This window comes from Jaculus jaculus, chromosome 5, assembly GCF_020740685.1.
Source record: "Jaculus jaculus isolate mJacJac1 chromosome 5, mJacJac1.mat.Y.cur, whole genome shotgun sequence".
Taxonomy (NCBI): Eukaryota; Metazoa; Chordata; class Mammalia; order Rodentia; family Dipodidae; genus Jaculus; species Jaculus jaculus.
Window position 1 is genome coordinate 15,477,708 of NC_059106.1, and position 8,151 is coordinate 15,485,858.

Genomic DNA, 8,151 nt, shown 5'->3' on the forward strand with positions numbered 1-8,151 from the left:
TCCATTGTAAGACCCACTCAAGCACAAGCAGCTGCAGATGCTGCCCTTGACTTCAAGCAGTGACCTTGGGAAATTGGTTTCAATTTATCAAAGAAAAATCAAATGTAAGCATTCTGCAATCTAAGATCTGAGGGCCTGCGGGTTTTGTTGAGTCAGCTCCCTTAGCATCCCAGATCTTTATATCCACTTTGTTCCTCTTTCAAGTTGGCTTTACCCCCTAGCCTCAAAACACAAGTTCTTTTTTTATTTGTTTTGTTTTATTCCTTGGTGTTTCAAGACAGGGTCTCATTCTGAAGCTCTGGCTGGCTTAGGACTCACTATATGGACCAGGCTGTCCTCAAGACTTGGGACCGAGGACTGCTCCCCATATGCTGGCATTGCACGCGTGTACCACCAAGCTCAGCTGAGTGAAAGTTCTTTATAAAAAGCTAGCTGAATTTAAAGGCTCCTCCCGAGCAGTAACTCCTCACTGAGTCAGACGTGGATTCACACTGTGACACGACAGCCTTGGCGTGGTGCTTTGAATGTAAAATTTACCCATAGACTCTTGTGTCTAAACACTTCTCAGGTGATGGTACTGTCTGGGAAGGTTGTGGACTCTCTGAGAGCCTGAGCTTTGCTGGAGGAAGTGTGTCACTAAGGCTGGTCGGAGAGATGTCACAACCCAGCCCTGCTGGCTTTGCTGCTGGATCCTGGCGGATGTGATGATGTGAGGCTGCCTGTCTTCTCTTGCCATGCTTTCCCAGCCATGATGGAAACTTTTACTCAAAACCGTAAGCTGAACTAAACCCCTTTCCTTCCCTAAGTTGCTTCTAGTTGGGTATTTTGTCCCAGCGCCAAGGGGGTAATTGCCACAACTAACTTGAAGACATTTGTAGCAAACTTACACCAACCTTTAACTGAAGAGAAACTTGTTTGCAGACCAATTAAAATTTTGAATGCCAGTTTTTTGAATACCAAGTATTTTGAATACCAATATTTTGAGTACCAAATTCTGATACCAAATAAAATATTTGCCATACCTGGTCTTAGGCTCTCAAGTAGTAATGCTGTTTTAAAAATTATTTTTATTTACAATGAGAGGGAAAGAGAGAGAGAGAGAGAGAGAAAGAGAAGGAGTAAGAGAAGGAAGGAGAAAGAGAGAGAGAGAGAGAGAGGATGAATGAGTATACCAGGGTCTTCTGCCACAGCAAATATATCCTAGGTACACGTGTCACTTTGTGCGTCTGGCTTTATGTGGGCACTAAGGAATCAAACTTAGGCCAGCAGGCTTTATAAGCAAGCTCCTTTATTCAGTGGGTATTTTCCCAAGTCAGTAATGCTCTTTCATGCAAATGACTGGTTTCTTTTGTAAACTTTATTTTCAGCTATAATATGTAGATATACAACTTAGTGAAAGAAACAAAAGTGTTTTAGGACAGTAAAGCAGGGCTTGGTTGGGATGTGCCCCTGTGGTGTGGGAAAGAGGAGTGGGTCTTGAGAAAAGCAGAAAATCTGTTCAGATTCTGACTATTCATTCTGTGACTTGGGCAGAACTCAGGTTTATCTGCCTAAGTGTCTTGTGTCTCAGGGGCTTTATTTGTGTGTAGGAATATTAAAATAAAATTGTGAAAATTTGTATAAGCACACAGTGTATTTATTGTCAAAAGAGAAAGGACCCATTGTTGCACATACGATCAAGGAGGGAGAAAATGAAGAATTCTCCCTACACAGAGGTTTTGCTCTCATACCATCGGCAAGTTTTACCAGTCAACACGTTCAGTTACTAGTAACACGCCTTGGGCGCGCATTCTGCCCCTCTAAAGCACTTGCTTCTCTTGACCCCTTGGCATCAGAGCTGAATTGTGTTTACCATGGTAGTTCACTCTCATTTCTGAGAGGCTAACAGTGACTGCTGGCACAGGATGCACGTACGGATTTACTGTGTTCCTCCAGCTCTCTCCAGGCCGGTGAGGGACGATCAAGATGGCAGGAGCCTCTGGAGGTTGCAGTGGAAATGATCAGATTTTCCTGGCGCGGTTTCAAGTGGATTTGCCAAAAGCTCAAAAGGAAAAAAACCAAGTTGCCATTCTATGTTTCTTTGTATGTAGGCCTAGTCTTCCCTAACATTGCTTGGCTAATGTCCTGGCCTCCACTAAAAATGTCCCAATAAACAAGGAGCACGAGTAAGGACTCCAGATGCTTTAGAACAATAGTGTCGTCTGTGTTAGAGGTCAGCAGCTGAGACGTGCGCCGAAGGCGGGGACTGTGTCTCTGCAGACGGTGTTAGATGTGCGGCTTTGCCGGTCTCCAGGGTCCTACTGGGTGTTGCGTGTGATGATGGCCCTTGTTCCCTGGAACCTGGGCTGCGGGAATCTTGGGCTCTGCTCTCTTTGTGTTCAGTCTACAAGTCCTCCTCTCTACCAGCAGGGCTAGCAAAAGGTGCGTTCTACCTGCGTTCTTATAACCCGCCGCAGGCAGCATGTGAACCAGTCCGGGCCAGTCTATGGGGGATGAGACCCTGGAGAGCACAAGTTCGTGGTCTGTGCCGGGACCTTCTCATACCTCAGCTAGCTGATGCCAGCGTTAACTGGAATAGCCTGCCAGGGAAAACTTCAAAGACCTGGCCCACAGAATTGTGTAAATCACTGTTGCTATGAGACGCTACATTTTTTGTTTGTTTTGGTGTGTCTGTATGTGTCTGTTGCAGGGGTCAGAAGACAGCATCGGATGTTTGTCTCTACCATTCTTCCACCTTAATTCCGTGAGATATGGTCTTTCTCTAAGCTTGGAGGTCATGTCATTTTTTGGTTAGACTGGTTGACCAGTGAGCCCCAGTGAGCCCCTGGCTCTGCTCCCCTCAGCACTGGGGTTACATGCATGCACAGCCACACCTGGCTTTTTATGTGGGTGCTAGGGATCAAAATCACTTCCTCATGCTTACGCAGCAAGCCCTTTTACATGCTGAGCCATCTCTTTAGCTCACTCACTAAGTTTTAGGCAAGTTGCCATGCAGAGAAATCTAACAAATCCAGAAATCACAAGGAAATATAGAAGAGAGTGAGTGTGGCCTGACAGGGCCTCCGAACATAGAGTCTTTCTATCCAGAAAGCAGAGTCTGGGATGTTGGTTGACTGGTTGGGAGTGAGCAAGCCTCTGACTAACTCTATCAGGAGCTTCTCACAAACACCAGAGTAACCCATCCAATCCACTTGACTTGACTTGATTTTTACATCCCCAGTGGTATAAACCCCCCTGGTTCAGTTCACCATATGGCAACTCTCTAGGGACCACTCCTGGCTTGGGAGCTATGTTGCTTCTCAGTTTATTAGCCAAACAGAACGTGAAAGTGAAAGTTGCTCTTCTGTTGAATCTGCACCTGTCATTCTTTGTTGGTCACAAGACAAGAACTTGAGCAGCAAAGCTGAGTCTCAAGAGGACAGTCTGCCTGTCGTAGAGACACAGATGACATTAGATCTATAAAGTCATTGCACTCAAACATGTCATGCCATTTTTTTCTGCTTCTTGGTGAGCTTTGTATTTCTATTACAGAATTCCATAGACTGCATCCATAATGGAAATGATTTTATTTGACCACTGGTTCTAGAGGCTAGGAAGCTCAAGATTGAGGGGCTGCATGTTATTGCATTATCACATGACAGGGAGATTCATGAGAAATAAGACAGGACTAAATTCACCTCTATGACAAGACCTCTCCCGTGATCATGAAGGTGTTCCCACCACCGCGAACTCACCCCCCCGCATGACCGCACAGCCCCGCCAAGCCCGTTAAAGGTCCTGCCTCCCAGGACTGGTACTTTGTGGATTAGGGCGCTGATGCATGAACTCTGTGGTAGGGGAGGGTACTCACACCGTAGTACTCCTTTATTTTCATCTGGGACGTTAGTGGAGAGTTTTCTGACAAAGAACACAATGTTTCATACAGATTTGGGAACTCCAAACACACTTTCAGTTACTGTAACTTTCAACATTAGGATGTTCTTACATTCTTAAATATGATTACTGTGAAGTTTATGAGAAAGGAAGTAGATTTTATGTTGCAAGACACAGCTCTTATAGTCTTCATCTGAGCTTGCCTCATTTGTGTACGACTTATTTTGAATCTATTATTTCTATCCGACTGAGCTCCATGCTCATGTGATACTTGATTAGGTTTCCTCGGTGCTCCGTTTCTTATCAATGACTTCATTCTATCACTACAGGTAAGAGGATGAGTGAGCCTACGAAATGTCTGGTCATGTATCACTGGCAACAAACATGTGAAGCACGGTCTTGTGACTCCTCCCACCCTTTCCATATTTTCTCATTCCCTGTGCCTCTGTGCACAGAAATCCCAAGCTCATCAGATCACATGAATTGATTGTTCTTCATATCAAGATCAATTTCTAAGCATTTTAAGGTCCTAAAAGCACTCGGAAAAATGAGATACTTCTAGTCAATGTTTTAAACAACGTATCCATTCCTGCTTGGTCCAAATGCAATTGAGTTTTAATGGTTTGCTTTTGGAAAATAAAATTGTGCATCTGTATAGCTGGATTGGTGGTGTGGTTCTGAGGCTCTGTTTCACAGGAAACTTATCTCTGAAGTCTTCCACAGTAAGAACAGAGCCTTTTTTTCCCCAAAGCCACCGTTGCCTACCAGTTGCCTGTGCACTAGGGAAAGCCTTTCTGCCACAGACTTGTGCTTACTGAATGTGTTTTCCGGCAATGGTAGAAGAGAACATCTGGGTATAAATTCATCTGCAGACACCTTTCTGGATGAATATCAGTTCTAGGAAAGCATCAGATGAGGGGCTGCTGTCAGCACCAAAGGCAAGAGACGGGGTGGAGAGAGAGCAGTGCGACGTGGAGCTAATCTTTGAGACAGAACCCGAGTCACAGGCCCTGGATTTTGGAAGCAAATAGCAGTCATCTGGACTGAATCTATTCCGCATGCAAATGCAGCTCTGATTTTCCTTTTCATTTGCTTGGGGAATTTTAAGAAATGCCAATCTCTACTGACATACATTCTTGAGAACTGGCAGTGAGTGCACTCTGGTCCCTGCCCAGGAACACTGCTTTCTCCCACTTTCCACCTGGCTCTCTGGGGAGCTAGGAGTAAAGGGGAGAAGTTGTGGACTACTGCTGAGCACGCAGATTCACAGGGCCTGATCTGTATGGTGACTGGAGGTGAGAGGAAAGAGTCACTCAGGAAAGGCCTGTGAGGCCTCCTGAGCAGCAATTTGGGAGAAAATAACAAAATGTTCCTGGGGGCACTGACCTGTAAAAATGGCTTTATTTTGCATCATAATGAAATCACCAAACAGCTACACATTCCAAGTTTGCACTTTCCCCATATTTTCTTTTTCCCCATATCATTCCATACGCATTTCCCTCATATTCTTAGAACTCTATTGAGCAGACTCTCGCTTAGTCTTAAAAGATTCACTTATTCATGTGTGACAGGCCCAGTCTACTTAGCACCCAGGACAACTTGTGTATTAGTTGACAACCTGATTAGAATTCTGATAAATAAAGGTTTTAAAGGACAAATTCCAAGGAAATTATTTTTGAGGCTATGCAGAAATGTTCACACCTGGGATGTGCCTAAAAGAGGGTCAGGAAGCTATCCACCTGAACAGCAGTTCTCATTCAGCAGGACAGCTAACAATACATAAAAAATATTATGTATAAAATCATATAAATGGTAAGAATGTATGAAGCAAAACTCTAGCATTTGTAAAATGCACATGCACACTTGCATTTATAGATTTAATGGCTATTATATTTGAAAATATTAGAGATTTAATTATTTATTTATGAGAGAGAGAGAGAGAGAGAGAAAGTGTGGAGAGAATGGGCATCCCAGAGCCTGCAGCCACTGCAAATGAACTCCAGTTGCATGTGCCACCTTGAGCACCTGGTTTATGTGGGTACTGAAGAATTGAACTCAGGTCATTAGGCTTTGCAGACCGGTACCTTAACTGCTAAGTTATATCTCCAGCCCTATTTGAGAGTTTTAAGACTTCCACAGATTTATTTATTATCTAGTTAAGATTAGAAAAAAACATACAAAACATAAAATGTACCCTCCCAAGAAATTCCAAACCTATAGTTCAGTAATGGCAACCATATAAACATTTTTGGACAACAAGTCTCCATAAACCCCATCTTGCATGATTAGAACTGTACCCACCCACCAACCCACCTTACCATTGTCTAAACTCCACTCCTCCTTTGTGCAAAAACTAAAATCAAAAAGGACACGTAAGCTTCTATGGGTCAGATGGCATACACACATTTCCTGGTAGCTAAAGAAGGATAGAGATGGTATTAAAATCTAAGTTTCTTCTTTTTAATTTTAACTAATTAATTTGTGTGTGTATGTGTGCGTGTGTGTGTGTATGCATGCGCGTGTGTGTGTGAGCGCGTGTGTGCGTGCATGCATTATGGCCACTTGCCACTGTAAATAAACACCACACACTTGCAGTACTTTTTGCATGTGGCTCACATGTATGGTGGGGAACTAAATCCTGGACTGACAGTCTTTGTAAGCAAACCTTTAACCACTGAACAATTTTCCCAGTCCAGGAATCAAAGTTTATTGAGTCATATAAATTTAATTCTTCTAAATTCACTATAGTATCTTTAAAAAATTAAAAATTAATGTTTATTAGATATGGACATACTTAGTATGTAAACAACATATGTTAATACCATCCTTTACCTCCTCCTTGCCCCTTTTCTGAAGAGCTCTTCCTTGTTAGTGATGCAGGTCAACCCCATGGGGATTGTGGGTTATGCATTGTGGGGGCAAAGGTCAGTTATGGGGGAGAGGCAATGTCTCTGCGCATAATGCCCCAACTTGCAGCTCTAAAAATCTTTCTGCCTCCCCTTCTGAAAAATTCCCTGAGCAATGTTGGGAGCATTTTAAGTCTACTTCAGTGATGGGCTCTTAGGAGCCTCTGGAGCTCTGCTTTGGGAGGGGTTGAGTGTCCTCACTGTCCATCTCCTTCACCCTGGTGCTGATATCAGGTTCACCAAAAAAGCAGCACTCTTGCTCATTTCTCCAGTTCCTTTGTGGTTTCAGCTGGGGACAGGGTGGAGTGTGCTGGGTTATTTATCTCCTCAGGTCCAGTTCCCATCTGACAAAGAGAAGCAGATTCTCCAACAGAGAGTGAAGTCAGTACTGGTTAAATGGGATAACCATTATTAATTTAGAGAGAATTTAAAGGGTGTGGACCCTCTTATAGCTCACGATTAATGGGAACTTGACATTGGAAAGGAAAATTGTTATCTGGATATGATTGTGACTTGTTTCTTAGTTCCATATATGGTTTCCTTTCCACTGAGCAGATCTGTTAGCCAATCCAACAGCAGTTGGTTACCCACCATGGCTGAGTGCCACTATTGCACTTGTGTGAGCATCACATCAGATTGTTTGCTTCTGAGTTAGATTTTGAGTTACTCAGACAGATGTTGGCCACTTTCCCCCGGTATCTCATATAGTGCCTTCCAGCACTAGATGGGCTGTCTAGGGACCAGCTCTCTTCTGTATTCCAATCAGCTCTGTCCATGGTCTGACTGTAGCATCTTTTTAAGAGGTTAGTAAGAGAAGAAAAATGGACTTCTAGCAACATAAATACTAAGTTTTGAGGAATAAAGGTAACTACATTCAGTGCGTGTGTGTGTGTGTGTGTGTGTGTGTGTGTGTGTGTGTGTGTGTGACAGATATCAGCGTGTTTTAGTTACTTTCTTGTTGTTGGAAGAAAGCATCCAACAAAAGCAGCTGATGGGAAGAAGGTTTTTATTTTGGCTCACAGTCTCAAGAGAAACTTCATGATGGCAGAAGAAGGCATGGCATGAGCAGAGGCTGGATATCACCTTAGTCACATCAGGTGAAAAATGGGAGCAAGTGAGTGACAGACTCTAGTAAGGGGGCTAAAACACCCTTAAGCACTCCTCCAACAACACACCACCTCCAGCAATACTCCACCTCTTAAATTGCCATCATCTGGGGACCAAGTATTAAGAACACATGAGTTTATGGGGGACATATGATTCAAACCATCATTACAGTATGCTATACCTGGCTATAATCATGTGGAAACAAATGGAAAATGAGTCAAAGGCAGGTATTCTTCAGCAGAGAGGGAAGTGATATGGCAGTTCA